General features: G+C 35.1%; 1 long non-coding RNA gene across 3 annotated transcripts in view; it reads left to right on the top strand.

The window, feature by feature from the left end:
- Positions 1–20,334, top strand: part of LOC140631635 (uncharacterized) — a 112,819-nt gene that overhangs the window by 87,046 nt on the left and 5,439 nt on the right. The window contains exon 5 of one of the 3 annotated variants that reach the window (XR_012029163.1): positions 13,314–13,369. The exons of 1 other annotated variant lie outside the window; for it this stretch is intronic. This is a non-coding gene — a long non-coding RNA (uncharacterized lncRNA). Of the gene's footprint in view, positions 1–908; positions 1,083–13,313; positions 13,370–20,334 lie in introns of those variants that run through there. One more of the 3 variants, XR_012029165.1, reaches the window with a different exon arrangement.

Consider the following 20,334-nt stretch of genomic DNA (forward strand, 5'->3'; position numbering starts at 1 on the left):
ATTTAATTATATAGATGTAACAGTTTCTCTATTTCAAGGTAATCAGGAATAAATGGTAAGCTGTTGTAGGAAATGACAATGATACTATTTTAAATCAACAAAAATGACATTTTTCTCTGTCTGGTAATGCTCTCTTATCTATAATTAACATCTGTAACGGATATTCCTTAGAGAAATACAGCATTTAGTTATAATCCAAATGATTAAACATCAACTCATATTACACAGATAGAGGTCAACACACGTACATATTGAAAGGTAAAGCCCAGAGTCTGACTACATGAAGTTGAATCGGCCCTGTTCTGGCAGATTTAGAATAGCAACAGGGAACTAGACAAAACAGAGTTTGAAACACACTTTATTTTTTTTTTTTAAGGAAATGTACATTGTGTTTGGCAAAGGCACATATTTCTGTTTGACAGAAGCCTGCTGAATATAGTTGGTAGTAAGGTGCAAGTTTGAACGTAGAGGAAGCCAACTGCATGAAAAACTATATTTAGGTGAAAGAAACATGGGCTTGTTTCAAGTAGAAGAAAATGAGGGAGATATGAGAGTAGCAAAGAATGGCTGAGGAAATAGAGTAGAAAAATGGAATAAAAAGACATTGGAGGCACTAGCTAAAAGTTGTAGGCAAACCTTAAAGAGGAATGAAGAGATGAAGATTAAAAGAAAAAAAAAATGTTCTAAGCAGTAAGTACCTACTGTAAACCCCACCCCCCCATGCATATAAATGCTTCAAGTGACCAATATTTCCCCTCTTTTTCTCCTATAAAAAAGGAGGGCATTCAAATAATCAAGTATAAAGTTTCTACCAGTGGGAAGATGGCAGGGGCACAGAGAGCACAAGCTTCCCCGGGCTTCTAGATTCAATGGAAGGGGGTCACACGTCTTTCTTTGCTGACCACCAGGCGACAGATCCTGCAGGATGGAGGATGACATGAGTCCTGCTTGAATCAGAGAGCTTCACAGATGAATGCAATGCAGAATGCCATGAAGTGAGAAGCAGCATGTACGCAGACACTTCTTTCCCTTTTAAACTTGATGTACTTTTTACAGCATCGTCATCTTCTCAAGATAATCAAATCATTTTAAAAAATAAAAATGTCAAACTGTTTTTTTAAGCTTTTTATTTTCTCTCCTTTCCTTGATGTAAATTTGTATTACAACATGATACTCCACCCCATTACATAATTTTAAAAGAATGTTCATAGGAAAGTGGACATATAATTTAATAGAGAGAACTTATTTAAAATATTGTATATATTTTCCTAAAGAATATGTGTCACAAAATAGAAAAAAAGAGTCACCATCTTCTCTTAATATAAAAGAGGCACTAGAAAAATCAAGACCTGATTTTCAAAGATAAATACGACATCCTTCTTCATAGTATATGTATAGATTTTACTTTTGGCAAAATATATTCACAATGTTAAGATAAGATAAAGTTCTTATTTTAAGAAAGAATAAAAGAGTGAACTGTTAAAAATCCCTTTCTGTGCGAATTGAGAAGTTTGGATTAAAGTATGAGACAAAGCTTTCTAAATCATATGAGTTGTTTAGTTGAAACCATTTTTTTTTTTCTTTCCGGATGTATTTTTTTAGACATGATAAGAATTTATATTAAAACAAGTTGTGGGGATCCCTGGGTGTCGCAGCGGTTTGGCGCCTGCCTTTGGCCCAGGGCGCGATCCTGGAGACCCGGGATCGAATCCCACATCGGGCTCCCGGTGCATGGAGCCTGCTTCTCCCTCTGCCTGTGTCTCTGCCTCTCTCTCTCTCTCTCTCTCTGTGTGTGTGACTATCATAAATAAATAAGTAAATAAAATTAAAAAAAATCTATAAAAAAAAAAAATAAATAAAACAAGTTGTGAACAAACTTGTATAAATGTCCCTAAGTGATTGAAACACCATTTAGTTTACCACAGACTGAAATTATAGTATAAAATAAGTAAATGATAAAATATTATATTTTAAATCTAATATATGTCAGATTAAAATACATAGACAAATGGCATAGTATTTTTACAAAAAAAGAATGACATAGTATTTTTTTTTGACATAGTATTTTTTTAATGATACCTGGTACATACAAAGTTAGCAAAATTATTAAAAGTCAGATAAGATAGAGCTTGATTAATCTTCCACTTAAAAGTTATTCAAATAGAAAATTATACTCAATACTCACCAATTAAGATACAAATGTCATATTGAATAACCACTCATATACTTCTAAATTAATTACTTTAAAAACTATTATATAAAATGGATTTTAGCTATATAGTATAACTAAGTTAAACAATCTGACACATTAAACATTAAACATGTTTCAGGAAAAATAATAATATTTAATGGGGAGGTTTTTAATATTTCATTTATTTATTTTTATGAGAGAAGGCGGGTGGGGAATGAGCAGGGAAAGGAGCAGAGGGAGAGGGACAAGGAGACTCCACTGTGAGCCCTGAGTCTGATGTAGGGCTCAATCTCAGGACCTAGAGACCATGACCTGAGCCAAAACCAAGAGTTGGATGCTCAGCTGAGTCCCCCCAAAGACCCCAGAAAAGTTTTATTTTGAATTTAAAAATACATTATATCAGTTGTTAAAAAATAAACTTGCTGGATAATTTCTTAGCTTTTTATTTCATTTTTCCTCTGTAGACAAAGCCATAATGGCTAAAAATTTTTCAGACATGTAATACTACCACCAATTTTTCATTAACAGGAGTATTGGGATTTGTAAAGAAGGATTTACTGAACGATCTCAGAATAATTTGTAATCCCAAATATTTAGTTATATGTTTATGACCTGAGAAAAGAAAATCCTGAAAAAAACAAAAACAGGAAACCATAAAGACACAAAAAATAGACAGAAAACCTGAAAGATAAAAAGCATAAGCCATAAAATAAAAGATGGGCACATTTCGCTAATATTTTTTTTTTTAAGATTTTCTTTATTTATTCACGAGAGACACAGAGAGAGGGAGGCAGAGACATAAAGGGAGAAGCAGGCTCCATGCACGAAACCCGATGTGGGACTCGATCCTGGGACTCTGGGATCACGCCCTGGGCCAAAGGCAGATGCTCAACTGCTGAGCCACCCAGGCATCCCTCGCTAAGATTTCAATTCATCAGAATTCACTGTGCAAAAACTGAAAAGATAGGCTACCAACTAGAAGGACATATATTTTAACACTGGTAAAGCTTTTCATCCCAAAATATATAAAGAATTACTACTAAATTGGAGATTAAGGAAGGCACTTGCGATGAGCACCAGGTGTTGTTTGGAAGTGCTAAGTTACTATATTGTACACCTGAAACTAGTATAACACTATATGCTAATTAGAATTAAAATTAAAAGTTAAAAAATTTTTAAAAAATACTACTAAATAATAATATAAAGGTAACCAGTCAAATAGAAAAAGATAGTCAAAGTCTTATGCAGTCATTTTTGAGAAGAGGGAATCTGAAGCACCAACAGTTTCTGGAAACATGCTAAAAATATCAACATGGAACATAGAAATTAAAAACCAATAAATTGTGGATCCCTGGGTGGCTCAGCAGTTTAGCATCTGCCTTCGGCCCAAGGTGTGATCCTGGAGTCCAGGATCAAATCCCACATCAGGCTCCCTGCATGGAGCCTGCTTCTCCCTCTGTCTTGTGTCTCTGCCTCTCTCGCTCTCTGTCTCTCATGAATAAATAAATAAAATCTTAAACAACAACAACTAAAAAAAACAAAAAACAAAACAAAACAAAAAAACAGTAAACTGCATAGGTCTTTCAAGCAAAATGTTTAAGTTTTGATAACTTCAGAGGTTGACAAAAATTAGAGTAATGAGAACCTTACATATTGCTGAAGAAAATATAAATTTTATAAACATACTGGTAAACAATTTATCACTATTTTGTAAATCTGCATATTAGCATGAGAAACACATTCCACTGCTAAGTATCTACCTAAGAGAAACCACTGGGCAAATGAATCTGGAGACGGGTCAATAAATTTACTACAGTAATGTTTATTAACAAAAAATTGGAATAATTTAAATATCTAATAAGGGAATGGAAAATAATTTTTGATTTATTCAAATATCTATTTCACTTAGATAATATTCAAAGGCATATAAATCTATATGGTTTAATATTAAATATTCATGTGGCATATGTTAAAAAGGAATTGAATAATTAATGTACAATTTAGCAAAATTGTTATCTCCTGAATAGGAGCAAGATGGGATCAGGGTCATAGATAGTTTCCATTCTTCAAATTTTTCTCCGTGTGTGAATTCATTTATGTTTATCTTATTTTTATTCTTTATCCAATAATAACTATAAATACCATTTTGTATGTATTCAATATTTAAACAAAAACAGAACCCTCAAAATCAAAAGACATTGATTAAAAAAGGACATTATAGTGCATAGTACATAAATATGATAACCATATCATCTATGTATCATCTTTCATCTATTCTATATAATTTTAATGCACCAAACTAGACAATTACTGTTATTTCACCTAATTTCAATCAACCAAAAAAGTATTACAAGCTAGACAGACATAATAGAAAAATATAAGAACATATCATCAAGTGAAACATTCTTACAGATTTAGGATTTTTTTTTTTATCTTTCTTTTTTTTTACATTTGCAAATTAAAATTCATGATTTATTTTTTTTAAGATTTAATTTTTTTTAAGCAAGCATCCTCAGCAGTGGCAAAATGTAATATGTACGTGTCACTTAATTCATACTTTTTTTCAAAGATTGTATTTATTTATTCATGAGAGACACACAGAGAGAGGCAGAGATACAGGCAGAGGGAGAAGCAGGCTCCATGCAGGGAGCTGGATATGGGACTCGATTCTGGGACTCCAAGATCACGACCTGAGCTGAAGGGAGGCGCCAAACTGCTGTGCCACCCAGGCATCCCTAATCCATACTTTCAATGTTTTAGGAGATCATTCCCCAAGAGAAATATTTTATTTATGTTATGTAGTCATTCTATAAATATTTACTGAACCATTGCTGAAGACACTTGTGATTTAACAATGAGCAATCATTCCAAATATTCTTAAACTATTATGCTGTAGAATTCACGCTAGTAAGTAATGGATAGTTTCACGAAAGCATGGTTTGATCACTGAAAGAGGGAAATTTAATTTTCTTGGATAGTAAAAAACAGATATTTGAAAATGCAGTTAATTCAATCTAGTAGAAATGCTTTCTAAACCAATTAATCAGCTGGAAGCAGTATTTAGACGAAAAGTCAAGGGAGAACCATTTGAAGACGTGTGCATATAATGTTTGAAAGCTGTAAGTGAAAAAGAGAAGTATGTATATTGGAGAAACTAAGTAATTCAGTTGCCCATAGAATCAAGGTGAAGGGAGCAGTGGCAAGAGATGATGTTGAGGAAGTAAAGGTTAATGAAGACAAGATTTAGACAGCTACCATCGTGTGTTTAGATTTTATCCTGAAGGTGGTGGTAGGGATTCTTTGTGTAATAGAATTCATAAGCTAATTTGGCTTATAAATCACATCGTACATCTAGAGCAAAAGATAGGATAGTGAATGCGAAGGTAGTAGGTAAGAGACTATTACTGTATCCCAAACAATTTTATGACAAACAAGAACGATGGGAGTGGCCACGACAAGAAATTGGAAGATTAGCAGGACAATTTGAATTTACAGAACCTTGGGGATTAAGTGGATATAGGAGTGGTGAGCAAGAAAGAGCACTCCAAAAATGTCTTCCGGCTTGTGTAAAGTGGACGATTGTAGTTACATTCACTCTAAAGGGATAGGATATTGCAGGAAAAGGATTGCTTGAAAAAACATAAAAGTCTTATGGGTAGAACATACAAATAAATATGTTGGAATAAATCATCTATTGCTAATATATTTCTGGATTTCAAAATACACTTAGGAATATTGACATCATAATAGGGTGGGTGGAATAAAAAGAGTATGCAAAACAAGGTGAACTAAGGACTATATAACAACTACTTAACACTATAAAAGAGGAGTCATAGATACAACAAAAAGTATTTAGAAGGGAGAACGGCAATAATGTCAAATGTTTTTAAGGACTCAAATAAGTTAGGGACTTTGAAATCCCATCACACTGAAGTTGGTCTTGGAGAGAAATTTTAGTAAAGTAAATACCATATGATTTCATTCAAATCTAGAATTTAAGAAACAAACAGATGAACATAGGGGAAGGGAAAAAAAAGAGTGAAGCAAACCATAGGAGACTCTTGTTGTTTTTTTTTTTTAAGATTTTATTTATTTATTCATGAGAGATGCACAGAGAGAGGCAAAGACATAGGCAGGGAGAAGCAGGCTCCCTATGAGGAGCCCAATGTGGGACTTGATCCCAGGATTCTGGGATCATACCCTGAACGGAAGGCAGACACTCAACCACTGAGCCACTCAGGCATCACCATAAGAGACTTTTATTGATAGAGAACAAACTGAGGGTTAATGGGGGGGAGATGGGTGGAGGAAGAGCAAGATGGGGGATGGGTATTAAGGAGGGTACTTGTGATGTGCACTGGGTGTTGTATTTAAGTGATGCATCACTAAATTCTACTTCTGAAACCAATATCTCCCTATATGTTAACTAATTTGAATGAAATGTTGAAACAAAAGAAAGTAAATAATTATTCTTTAAATAGGCCAAAATAATAATAAAGTGAATGAAGATGAAGATTGAAGTCAAATAATACTAAGTTGAGGTGATAAAAAGTGATTTAGTAGCTTTAGACACCTCCCACCCCAATTACACAATAAAGGAGAAACAATTCTTTTGCAATAAAGGGGATTTTGGAGTTTGTGAAGTTTCTATGAGAGTTGAGGAGGGTTTGATCACAAATTTGAAGGTTCCATGTGAGAGCCAGAGTTTAAAGATGGATGGCAACTGGTGATGCATAGAAAGACATCTCTGTCAAGTCTTAGTAGGATGAAGTCCTTAGAATACATGAAAACCCAGTCTCTAAGCATATATAAAAATAAACGAGGAAATAACTGATGTGGAATACATTTTAATTCCTCTCTATCTCTGTCTCTCTCATATACATATTAGAGTATTTACAAGTTTGTTCATACATCACAACTGTCTAATTCCAGAATATTCTGTTCACCACAGAAAGAAATTTTAGAATCAATAGTCACTTTGATTTCTTTCTTTCACCTAGTAAGCACATGACTGACACTACTTTCCATCTCTATGAATTTGCCTATATTGAGCTATTTGTAGAAATGAAATCTTTTATGTCTATTTTTTGTTTTGTTTTGTCTTGTTTTACTTAGCATAATGTTATGGCAGTTCATCTATGTTGCGGTATGTATCAGCACTTCTTTTTTTATTTATTTTATTTTATTTTTTTTAAATTTTTATTTATTTACGATAGTCACACACACAGAGAGAGAGAGAGAGAGAGAGAGAGAGAGAGGCAGAGACATAGGCAGAGGGAGAAGCAGGCTCCATGCACCGGGAGCCCGACATGGGATTCGATCCCGGGTCTCCAGGATCTCGCCCTGGGCCAAAGGCAGGCGCTAAACCGCTGTGCCACTCAGGGATCCCCACTTCTTTTTTTTTTTTAATGTTTTTTGTTAGTTTGCTAGAGCTCCAATGACAAAATGCCATAGACTGGATGGCTGAAACAACAGAAATTAATTTTCTCACAATTCTGGAGCCTGGAAGTCCAAGTCAGCAGAATTGGTTTCTCCTGAGGCCTTTCTTCTTGGCTTGCAGATGGCCTACTTCTTCATGTGTCTTCACATGGCGTTTTCTCCACAACCTTGCAGGGAAATTTCCTCTTCCTGTAAGAACACCAGGGCTCATATTAATGATCTAATTTTAATTCAATTATCTCTTTAAAGATATTAACTATAAATACAGTCACATTTCTAAGGTGTTGGTGGTTAGGACTTCAATATATAGCAAGGTAAATTAAATCTTTTTATTTTATTTATTTATTTATTTATTTATTTATTTATTTATTTATTATAGTCATACAGAGAGAGAGAGAGAGAGAGGCAGAGACACAGGCAGAGGGAGAAGCAGGCTCCATGCACCGGGAGCCCGACGCCCTGGGCCAAAGGCAGGCGCCAAACCGCTGCACCACCCAGGGATCCCTAGCAAGGTCAATTAATATAATGTTCTCTGAATAAATCCCATCAAGTCCATAGGGTTAGTTTCCATTCTTTGGGTACTATCATTACTGCTGCTAGAACATCTGAGGACAAGTTTTTGCATTATATTTTTTTGCCACTTCATCTCTGGGTAGGAATTTCCTGTGACTCTAGGTCTTGAGAGATTCCTAGAGAAGAGAATGCTAAATCTCTCATATTGTGTTTTGCTTTTGGTTTTCATTAAAATTAAATCTTTTAAAATTTCAAATTATGTTTCATCAAACCGTCACATTTTAAACACACTAAAATGTACTTTTGAGATAATTTAGGTTGAAATAAAATTTTAAAATATTATTATGCTCACATATATTGAATTTAACTTCCAAAAACTGACTTCACATATCTGTAAGCTTTGTTAATAGTCTCTATGCAGAATCTTTCTTAGTTATTTTCATTCTCATTTTATTTTAGATGATTACATTTAATTTAATTTATGTGATATGTTTAAGTGACCTGCATGAAAAAGTTGTAGGACTGTTAACACTACTTATAATAAGCTAACACAATGTTAAGTGCCTATTAGCAGCTTAATAGCTACTTTAATGATACACTGACATTTTTAAAAAGTAAAATTATCAGTTAATGTCAAAACAGGAACATCTTCAAATATAATTTAGAGAGGTAGTGGGTTTAGTTTTCACTTTAAAAAGATAATAGTGTATTAGCCTTTGAATATCCGGTATTTTTCTAAAATCTACAGGATATATTAATTTACTGTAGGTCACTGCAAAAAGGTGGACTATGTAAAAGACAAAGATATTTTTTCAAATTATTTTATAAATACAAAACAAGAAAAAGGAGCCTTAAAAATTCTATTAAAGTAATTGCCTGAAACACAGAAAGCTAATAAATTTCTATTTATTTTTCCTTATCATTTAAGAAATGAATCTATATATTTGTTTATATTTATGGCTAATTTATAAATTATAGATGTTACTATATAGATATGGTAATTTAGGTTGCTTCCTCACATTTTAGTTTTTCCTCCACTCATTAAAAAATTTGAATTACAACTTTATATATTGCACAAAGATTATTTTGTCTCCAACACTTTTAGACAATTTAAATAATTAGGTACCAAAATATAGAAACAGAAGTATTCAGAAACTCATTGAACACATGAAAATAATAGAATCATATATAGAGTGTATTCTTGGGGCTTATACATGGATGTGCAAATGAACATCTAGATCAGAGGCTCTAGAGAATGTTAACCAAGTGAAGTAACATGGGGTAGGTTTTTAACAATTGGCATGGACTAGGCACAAAGGAAGAGTGTTTGGTTATGTAAAAATTTTAGATATAGTCTGGAAATAGAGAAAGCATTTGGATAATTGCAGTTAGTTCATTATGGCTAGAGCTAGGGCATGTTGAGAATGGTGGAAGATGAGATGGCTGAAGACTTTAAGCAGAACTCAGGTCATGTCAAGCTACAGAGTATGAAATTAATCCTAAATGAGAGTAATTAGATGATTTTAAATGGGGAATGTTACAATGCAATCTGTATTGTTTTCTTGGTTTATCTAACCTATTTTTCCATCTATCCATCCATCCCTCCATTCACTTTTCTTTCCACCTATCCATTGACTTTTTTACTTATTAATCTGTGACCAAATGCCCCCTGCATCCACACATGGTGAAGAAGGTTATGAGATAAAATTTCCAACTGAGAACAAAAAAGTAGTGACAACTTTGGAAAATAAACGATGGAGTTAATATTTTATAAGAAAGGGAGTTGACTTTTCTATAGCTTCCTCTAGAATGAAGAAATAATACCACTGGGTATATCTGGAGACAAAGTTTGTCTCTGAAGTTTTTAAATCTTTTCAATGACCACAAATATATAAAACTTATAGAAGTATTATCCATTAATAAAAATAAAAAAAGTTTGGTGTTAACTAATACCAACGGAGCAGAGGAAAGGCACAGTCATTTCTCTGATTTTCATTGGATTAATCTTCAGTATCAGGCTCTAATGAGTGTCTAGTAGTGTCTTAATGTGTGTGGTATTCATCCCCCTTGCTTCCCTCAGCTTTGTTATCAATTTATTTTATTTATTTTTTAAAGATTTTATCTATTTATTTGAGAGAGAGAGCACAGAGGAAGAGGGAGAAGCGGACTCCCCACTGAGCAGAGAGCTGAATACGGGGTTCTATCCCAGGACCCTGAGATCATGACATGAGCTAAAGGCAGAGGCTTAACTGACTGAATCGCCAGTGATAACCCCTGGTTATCACTTCTAAAGAAGAGAAAAAGTAAATTTTTGCCTTAGGTCATCTTAAGATAGCCTTTAATAAATGATTGAAAAATTCCAAGAACATTAGTAATATCATGGCAATCAGATAATGGAAGATTTATATATTACTCTGTGTAATAGTCAAAATGATGTATTACATGGGTACTGTAATTGAGGGGCATAAATATAGAGTTCTGGGAATGAGTTTAATTTGATCACATAATTTTAAATGATGCACATTAATAATTAATGTATTATGCTCAAATATAACTTGAGTTATATAAATTCCCACAGAAATGCCATACTAAATGATCATGATTAGCATTACCTTAATAAATAGCAAATAAATTATTGTCAGACCAATTGCTCTTACAGCATTTATGATTCATAAATACTGCATAGAGTATGTCAATAATTAATAAATATGTTTAAACAACAATTTCTTGGTATGGTAGATAGTTTGCACAGAAGACCACAATAATTCCTCTTTCCCTTTGTAATGTAACATTATAAATTCTCCCATCAAAGAATTAGATCCTATTTTCTCAGACCTTGAACCTGGGCTGGCCCTGTGACTTGTTTTGTCCAAGGTAATGCTGCAAACTGGCTCTGTAAATTTCTGAGCCTTGCATATTTGCTCATACCTTCATAGAATGGTTCCCTGAAATCAAAAGGAAGATTTTTACTCTCCTATACAGGAGGTTGAAAAATCTGATGAAGCAAATGCCAATTGCCAGAAGAGCTAGTGTAGATATGGTTGACCACTCAGCACAGGTGAGTCAGTCATGTGACTCACCCAGGAGAAGCAACCAGAAGTGTGCAGCTGAGCTCAATCTAATTGCTAAAAAATTATGAGCAAATGATAGAATTGTTTTAAGCCTCTAAATTTTAAGGTGGTTTCATATTCAGCAATATAAACAGATGGACTTGGATAGCTTATATATTACCATTTTCTATGTTCATCTTTATTTTTTTACAAGCAAAATAAACAATTTAAGTATGGAGAAAAAATTTTAGGCAAAAAAATCAGATACTACAATAAACTAGTTAAGACAGGGACTAATATTTAGAATAGTATTACTATGTGTTTAGGATATTACTAAATGTGTTTTACATATGTGTTGAATAATCCCACATAACATTAGCATGTAGATATAGTTATACAAAATATGGAAATCTAAATCTAATTTACTTACTTAGAAATGAAGACTTAGTAAACATGAATAAGTTAACCAATGTCACAATACCAGAATTGAAAAATATGCCCAATTATGTTTGATGTCAGAGGATATTTTTTTCTCAGTAAAGCAGTGTAAATTTAATCATCTTTTTCTTTGTGCAAATTCATCTAAAAATGATTTCCCATTCAGTTAATCAATAAATATTGTGAAATAATAGAAAAAAATATATGTATTGGACTCTCCCCCCAGTTCATGACACAGAGATCTTAAGATCATTATAATTTCCTAAGTGATAAGAGTACTAGGATTAGATTTTGTTCTATTATTTCATCTTTAATCTTTGTTCCTGACACAGTTCCTAAATTCCTTGGCGTTTCCTTGGTGATAGGAGTGTCTCTGGGTCCAATGAGGCGACTCTAGGGATAATAATATGATTATATTATTATACCCAGATGGACTCTTGGATAGCTCCAAGATGGGGGATGGTCATCAGAAATAATTAGAAGTTCTGAACTTTCAGATCTGCTCCCAACCCCCAGCATATCTTCTATGAATGAGTGAAGGGCTGGAGATTGAGCTGGTGATTCATCGTGCTATGTGATGAAGCCATCATCAAAATCCCAAAAGCACAAGGTTCATTCAGAGAGCTTCTGTGCTGCTGTTCCCACAGAACTCCTCCATTTGGAATTTTTCCAGACCTGGCTCTCTGTATTTTCTCATCAGACATTTCATGTATCCTCTATCATATCATTTATCATATAATAAACTGATAAAAGTAAATGTTTCTCTGAATCTGTGAAATGTTCTAGCAAATGATCAATCCAAGAAAAGGAGGTCATGAGGGCTTCCCATTTGCAGCCAAATCGGACAGAAATTCTGAGTGACATGGGGATCTGCTCCTGATGATTGGTGTCTGAAAGGCGGGGATTATCTTGTGGGCTGAGCCCATAACCTGTGGGATCTGGTGCTATCTCAAAGTAGATAGTGTCAGAATTGGGTTAAATTGTAGGACACCCTGCTGGAGTTTCAGAGAAAGGCTTGGTATGGGCAAAACCCTCACACATCTGGTATCAGAAGTATTGTAAAAGGAAAAACCCAGGCAGAGTTTCCTATGTTTTCCAGGAAGAGTTTCCTAGGTTTTCCAGGTTTTTAACATTACTGCACAATAGCAATTAAAATCCAAGGTGACTGTACCAATTTATAAACTCACCAAACAGTACATGAGTTATTATTATCTCAATTTCCCGTCAGCAATTAGTATGATGAGTAGTTTTTAATTTCTAGTCTGACAGGAATTAAATACCAACCCATTTTGAACATTTTCACTTTTCCTCAATGGTTGGAATATTGAGAATCTCTTAATATTTTATTGAGCATACAGGTTGCCTTTTAAATTCTTTCTCAGCAGAAATATTTTCATCAAGAAGTTTTTGATTCACGCTTAGTACCTAATCCAACTAGGAATGATTTTTGTACACAGTATGAGGAAGAATCAAATTTTCTTTATTTTTTCTGCATCGACAGCCAATGTCTTCAGTGCTACTAGCATAGCTGTTTTCACCTATATCAGTTTCTATTTGCTCTGTAACGTATTACCAAAAATTTTAGTGCCATAAAGCAGCACACGTTTATTATCTTACAGTTGTAGTAGTCGGACGTCTTACACAAGTCTTACCAGACTAAAATAAAAGCATTGCCTTGGCAGGAACACAGCTGTGCAATGGGGCACTCTTCAGACGGGCCTCCTCCCGCCATCTACAGGTAGGAACTCTCTAGAGGATCTCTGAGTTCTCAATAAAACCCTAACCCTTTGAGCCCTACCCTGGAGCTGGCTTGCTAATCTCTTTGGCTCAGCAGTACTGTAGCACCTGTTCAAGTTCCCTTATCTAATTTCAAGTGATGAATTCTTACACATGGAACCAAACATACGGTCCATTTTTTTTTTTTTTTTTTTTTTTAGAGATGGATGAATCAGTCTTCAACAAAAGTAACTATATTTCTTTTGTGAGAGACAGTGTTGGGCAAGCAAGAAGGCAAACCACAGACGAGAAGAAAATATTTCATATCCAGGCAAGGTTAGGCATGGAGAATATATAATAGACCTTCAAAACACAACAATAAGGGGATAAAAAGCCCACATTAAAAACAACTGAGAGATACAGGCATTTTACCAAAGAGGATATAAAGATAGCAAATAAGCATGTAAAAAGACATCCAGTATCATTAGCCCTTGTGGAAATGAAAAGTTAAAAAAAAAAAAAAGACATGATGAGATATCAGTACATGAGCAATAGAATAACTAAAATAAAAATAATGCTGACAGCACTGCACACTGGGGAGGGTGTGGAGCAACTAGCATTCTCAAATATTGCTGGTCAGAAGGCAAAATGACACAGACACGCTGGAAGATAGTTTGGTGGTTCTTATAAAGTTAAACATATACTTTTTAAAATATTTTATTTATTTATTCATGAGAGACACACAGAGAGAGGCAGAGATACAGGCAGAGGGAGAAGCAGGCTCCATGCAGGGATGTGGGACTCAATCCTGGGACCCCGGGATCATGACTTGAACCAAAGGCAGATGCTCAACCGCTGAGCCACCCAGGCACCCCTAAACACACACTTCCTTGTGACCAAGGAATCCCATTGCTCCGTATTAGCCAGAGGTAAACTTAGGCTTGTAGGAAAAACTTCACATGAAGATTGGTAGCATATTCATGTGGCTGAAAACTGGAAACAACCCAAATATGTTACATGAGACTAACGAATAAACAAGTAAAATACTATGGACAAAGGAATAGAATACTATTCAGCAGTAAAACGAATGCAGTTTTCATAGATGCGACAATCTGGATGAATCTCGAATGCACTGTGCTGAGTAAGGTAAGTTGGTCTCAGAAGGTTGCATACGCACTGCATAGTTCCACTTATATTACACCTTTGAAAATAAAAAAAAAAAAAGTAAAAATTGAAACTGGAAATCAGGAACAGATCAGTGGTTGCCATAGGTTACGGTGGGGGAAAGAGAGATGAGAATAAAGGGATAGTAGTAGGTCGCTTTTGGAGGTGATGGAATCAGTCTATACCCTAGCGATGGTGACCATTCACACACATATATACATGTATTAAAATTCCAGAATTTTACATAAAAACCGTCCATTTTAATCCATGATAATTGAAAAAAAAATTAAAAATAAGTGGAATATTTCAGATCAGGCATGTAGGTCGCCTTGCTGAAATGTTATTTTTGAAGTTGAAGTTGCAGCCCATTATTCCTCTGGAATCAAAGGATTTTGTGAAGAAAGTTTTTAATTAGACTAACAGCTTGCAATCATCTTTTGTGAAGTTTCAGCCACAAGTTCCATAATCTTGAAACCCTTCTTAATAACAAAAAGGTCAGGCAATTTAGAGAGTAAAAGAGGTGAGGATGAGGGTCTTGAGTAGAGGTAGAGATTCTGTTAGAGAAAGCAATTGCTTCAAACCCTTTATTATATTAACACTGCCTATTCCACCTACTAGATTTTTTTTTTTAAGCTACATTTTTATTTTTAGATTCCTGGTCATTTTAGGAACCTATGGTCACAAATCAGGAATGATTCTTTGGATTTGTTTTATCATCCGCTTCTCTTATTTTAATTTTTAGACTGAAATACCTTTTTGGTAAAATATTTCCTAGTTTCCCTGAGGATTGGCAATGCACGTGGTCTGTATTCCCTGACCATTGGTCTTATATTCTTTTATCTCTCTTTTTTAAAAAAAATATTTCATTTATTTATTTGAAGGGGGGAGACAGACATCAACAGACATAGTGGGAGAGCACAAGTGGGGAGCAGAGGGAGAAGCAGGCTGTCTGCTGAGCAGGGAGCCTGACAACAGCTCGATCCCAAGACCCCAGGATCATGACCTGAGCCGAAGATAGACACTTAACAGACTGAGCAACCCAGCGCACCTCTTTGTTTATCTCTAATTCTCTTTAATAAGATATGCTGTCCTATTTGCCCCAAGCTTCTTGCCCCAACATCTGTATTTCATAAATGATGATACTAAATTATTATAGCATACCTATAATCCCCTAGGTTGTCCTCACAACATAGATAGAGGCATATTAATTTCATATTTTACTTGTAAGGGAACTGAATGCAAGAAATATTAGAGATCATAGATTACTGGAGAAAGTATAAAACATATTTGTTTTGGAAATACAAAACATATTTGGGTTATAGCAAATCGTTTTCTCTCCACTGTTCACTGATGCATAACTAGAATGCTATTACTCTATATTACATATAAGACTTAGAAAAATCCATTTCTTTTACCAGAGGACTGGAAAAAGAAAGTAAAAACAAAGCACAGTTTTCATCTAAGAAAAATGTTTTAAAGTCTAATAGTGTAATAATTAAATAAATTTTATTTAAAAATTTTAGTATTTCTCCACTATTGATCTGAGGTCCCAAATCTGTTCGTTTTTGTAATAGCCAAGAATTTATTCCATGAAAAAATTTTAAGTGATGTAAGATTGCTGAAATCAGGATGAGCTAGTGCATTTCTTGAGCAGTTTAAATTGAGCTTTCTAAAATCCTCTAAGCAGTTCAAATCTAAAAATAACTTAAATTATTCAGATCTTTAATAATGTGCAAATACGATTCCATCCTTTCTAAGCTCTAGGTGTGTGATAATTCCTATCATTTTTCATTAAAGGCTGTTGGATTTTGAACATTTAGAATTCTAATCTCATTTCCACAAAGAACTGAAATGGCATTAATATCGATCTCAAAGGAGATCACACGTTTCATGTGCTTAGAGGAAGGAAAGCGCTCCAGGAGCCTTTGGCAGAAAGAAAGAAGGGAGAGAGAAACACCACCCTTATGTCATGAGGAAGATTTTGTCTGGTTAGGATGCTTGGGCATCTCCAGTACCAGACATCAAAAGTGTATAAAAACAATTTACTTTGATAACCATGAGTTGTTTTTGTAATTTGCCCTCAAGAAAATTACCCTTCACAAGACTATTCTATATTGCAACCTATAGAAACACTAACTATGTGCATGAATATGTTTAATAATATTTAACAGTCTGGATAAGAGAGAGAAAAAATGTTTTCTATATCTGAAATCAAGAGATTGGAGGAGTATAATATTGGCAAGTTAAATAAAATCTTTAAAAATAAACAAATAACTGGATAGGAAAACAAACAACTTTTTTTTTTGTATCAGACATAAATTTATTCTAAAATGATAGATCCTTGAGATGTCTCGATTAGGCAACTTAAATACGGTTTTGATGGTGAGGATGAACTCAGGAAATACCAAACCATAGAAGTCACAGTAGAGCAGATCGTCATATTACCAAATTTAGAAAGTATGTGCATTATTTCTTTTTATTTTGAAATGTAATTGCATTAATCCTTAGCCAATATGTGAGTAATGTATTTATATTAGTGAAACATTCTTCATGGTTACTTTGCTGAGATTAAATTCACAGTCCTTATGTTAGAAGCAACTTCCCTTGCTCTGCCAACTTTCAAAACTATGATTCCACTCTTTTGCAAGAAGCTTTCTTTCTCTAACTAGATGAAAGGTAATGTGAGGCCACCATAAGCTCAGTACAACAGTGAAAAATGTAGTCAGTTCAGCTTGCCTGAGATTTTAGTGCGTTCCACTTCCAAACCATGGAAACCTAAATACTCAGGAATTTTCCATTTCAGTTAACTTTTGTCAGCCTGCACAATGTGGCCTCATTCGGTTAACACCTATTATTGACTTACTATTACGTGCCTGGTAGTATTGAGCACAGCCTACATGATGAAACGGGAGTTTCTCTTAGCTTCTTCAAGTTTTGCATCACAGATGTTACGCTTTTTGCGATGTTCTGACTCTGTGAGGAGACAGGGATTCTGACTGTCTCACACATTAATTAGGGGCAAAACGTTTGCAAATGCTTCCGTACTTTTAGAGGAAGAGTTCAATGAACCTTTACTGTAAATAAGGTTAAATTGGCCTGTTTGTTACAATGAAGAATTCTGGGCATCGCAGGAAAAGGGGCTAAGGAGTGGATTCCAGAAATCATCCTAGAGGGTTATGAGAGATCCAAGAAATATTTTCTAGAAATTAACTTCCTAATCTGTGACCAGAGAGGGCTGGTGGACTATAATTTAGGACCTTTGATGGAAGTCACCAAAGGACTTAATCAGAGTGGTTAAATTTTTAAAATCCCCTCAGTGATCAACCTTCAACATCTTTCCAGCCTCTCCCTCCCACACAGACACACCCCCCACCCCCACCCTCCCTCCAAGAAACTGCCTTTCTCTTTCTCAGTGAGAACCACTGTTCTATTTGATGCATAAGCTCCCATTCACCTCTAATATTCTCTGGTGGTTCCTTGTCACAATTTGTTTTGCTTAGAACAGAAACAATGAACATGGACATTGTAAAGACATTTCTATTGCAGATTAGTTAAGATTCAGAGAGATTTAGTGGGCAGGGATCAGGTTTGGGGTTTAAAGCACTCTCTGACTCTGTGACCTCGGACAAATTACTTAACCTCTTTGAAACTCGGTTTCCTGTCCTTGGAAGTTGAATAATGGTACCTAGCATTCAGGTTTATTGCATTGATTTCACAAGATAAAATGCAGGGAGTTGTATGGCAGTGCCTAATACATAACATGTCCTCAAAAGTAACAGCTGGTTTATGTTTATTATTATGTTTATTATTATTATTTCATTAAAAAAAACCCACATTGTTACTCATTAAACTGTGACAACAAATATATAACCATAATGACACCTGATTTGCGAAAAAACGATTGGAGTGTTAATTGAGTTTTCTTGTGTCATCTATCTAAAAACCGCTTTGATCTTTAGATCATTAACTATTGCTTTAAAGTTTACACAAAGAAGGGGCGGTGGGGTATCATCTAACCCCTGAGAAAGTTTTTGTTTAGCTGTATTTTTGCCTTGCCTTTTAGATTTTGTGTTTAGCATTCTAATTGAGATCCTATAATTCACATAGTAATTTAAAGCCCTGGGGCTCAAATGCTGTCAGTATTGAAGTCCTGCTTTGCCTGAAGTCCATCTGGGGATTGGAAACCAGATCTTGCCCCCTGCTCTAAAGATTACTGACCCCCCACTATCTGCTGCTATTCACGTCTGGGGGTTACATTTTCTTCCACCTGCCATATATGTCCCCTCTGCTGTCTGCCGTGTTTTGCAGGTCTGCTTGTCTCTAGGTACTTGTCTCCCTTGTAGACCTCTGTGAGTTTCAATTTTGAGAATTCTATGCGACAAATTCTATCAACAATTTTTGGCCTCAGTGTACATCTCAATCAGAAGCTCAGCAGTCCCTCAGACTAGAACAGCTTGAGATTAAAGATTCCTCATTTTCAGGTTCACAGGAACATATCAAATTTAAACCTCTGTTTGGATAATTCCCAGGCTACATTGATCTAAAACTTCTTCATACTGTGTATTGTTCAACCTAACTATACTTTTTTTTTTTTTTTTTTTTTTTTTTGAGTCAGCTCTGGGAACAAGACGAGAAAGGACAGAAAAGTCAAGAAACTCATTTCATCAGATTTAAAGGCCGAATTGAAATAGCTGGTGTGTCTAGTAACTAAGTCGAAGGCTTGGCTAAGCAACATGTTGACAGTGAAGATGCCTGCTGTTGTCTATAGTTCCCCATTATTGTTCTTCAAAGCAGACTGTCACGGACTCAAGTTTGTGCTCCCCTCTGCACGACAAAATTTGAAGGCCTGACTTCCAACATGATGGTGTTTGGAAGTGGGACTTTGGGAAATAATTAGGTTTAGATAAAGTCACAATGGGGGCTCCCAAGATGGGATTAGTGTCCTTAGGAGAAAAGAGAGACCTAAGCACTCTCTCTCTCTCTACCATTTGAAGACACAGCAAAAAAGCTATCCATCTGCAAGTCAGGAAGAGGGCTCTCACCAGACATAGAATCTGCTGGCACTTTGAATCTTGGATTTCCAGCCTCCAGAACTGTGAGAAATAAATGTCTGTAGTTTGAGCCACCGACTCTGTGATATGTTGTTATGGCAGCCTGAGCTAGGACACGGTTTACCAAGCTCCCCTCTTTTCTCATTCAAATATTTTATTTTATTTTTTTAGAAGATTTTATTTATTTATTCACAAGAGACACACAGAGAGAGGCAGAGACACAGGCAGAGGGAGAAACAGGCTCCCTGTGGGGACCCCGATATGGGACTCGATTCCAGGACTCCAGATTCACGACCTTAGCTAAAGGCAGATGCTCAATCACTGAGCCACCCATATGTCCCTCAGATATTTTATAATCATCCATACTACTGTGGCTCTTCAACATTCCTCTGCCTAAAACGCTTTCGCTGATCTCTTCTCCAAATTTTATCAAAAAATCCTTTTAAAGTTCACGTATAAGAATATTCGTATCTCTTTAGTTGTGTGAGACTCAGTTGAAGGGGTTGCCTCTTCCCTTGTTTACTGCAATATTCTGACCTGGCCTCTCTGCTTCTCACTTCATCGCTCTCATTCTATTCTTAATTCAGTCAAGATTATCTTGTTATATATCACAGACTATATCATTCCTTTGCTCAAAGTTCCCTAGTGTCCTCATTTATCCTTCTGAATAAAGACCGGTTTCTTTAGATGACCTGTATATTCCCTCACTGCTCTCTGCACCATTTCTGACTCCATCGCCTACTATTTTCCCTGGTACTCTTCTGTCCACACT

The sequence above is a fragment of the Canis lupus genome, chromosome 4, assembly GCF_048164855.1.
Source record: "Canis lupus baileyi chromosome 4, mCanLup2.hap1, whole genome shotgun sequence".
In the NCBI taxonomy this organism is placed as follows: domain Eukaryota; kingdom Metazoa; phylum Chordata; class Mammalia; order Carnivora; family Canidae; genus Canis; species Canis lupus.